Source organism: Crocuta crocuta, unplaced genomic scaffold, assembly GCF_008692635.1.
Source record: "Crocuta crocuta isolate KB4526 unplaced genomic scaffold, BGI_CrCroc_1.0 scaffold149, whole genome shotgun sequence".
Lineage (NCBI taxonomy): Eukaryota > Metazoa > Chordata > Mammalia > Carnivora > Hyaenidae > Crocuta > Crocuta crocuta.
This window is the reverse complement of record NW_027551561.1, coordinates 5,134,061-5,134,354: the sequence shown is the minus strand read 5'-3', so window position 1 is coordinate 5,134,354 and position 294 is coordinate 5,134,061. Positions and strand designations below refer to the sequence as shown.

The window sequence follows — 294 nt, the reverse complement described above, 5'->3', positions numbered from 1 at the left end:
GGGTCGGCTTGCAACCCAGCTAGGAGGAGAGGCGCCCCCCGGGGACGGTGAGAGCCGGACTGCGGATGCCCTGGGGGACAGGATGGACGGGCCCGGGGCTGGAGCAGGGAGCCCCACCCAGTCCTGGGGAAAAAGGCGTGGAACGGCGTAGGGGAGATGGAGAGCTCAATCTTCCGCTGGGATGGGTGTCAGAATCGGTCCGTTTCTCGGTGGTGAGGAGGGGTGCGGGCTGGGGAAGACCACAGAGAGGCTGGGTCCCGCCAGATCTTTCCAGACCCTTTGGACGAAGCCTAA

At 66.0% G+C, this 294-nt stretch overlaps 1 protein-coding gene across 1 annotated transcript in view; it reads left to right on the top strand.

The window, feature by feature from the left end:
* Window positions 1-294, top strand: part of TNFAIP1 (TNF alpha induced protein 1) — a 10,365-nt gene continuing 10,071 nt past the window's right edge. Inside the window, exon 1 of the mRNA XM_077749922.1 lies at window positions 1-47. The gene's annotated coding sequence lies outside the window, so the exon portion shown is untranslated. The remainder of the gene's footprint in view (window positions 48-294) is intronic.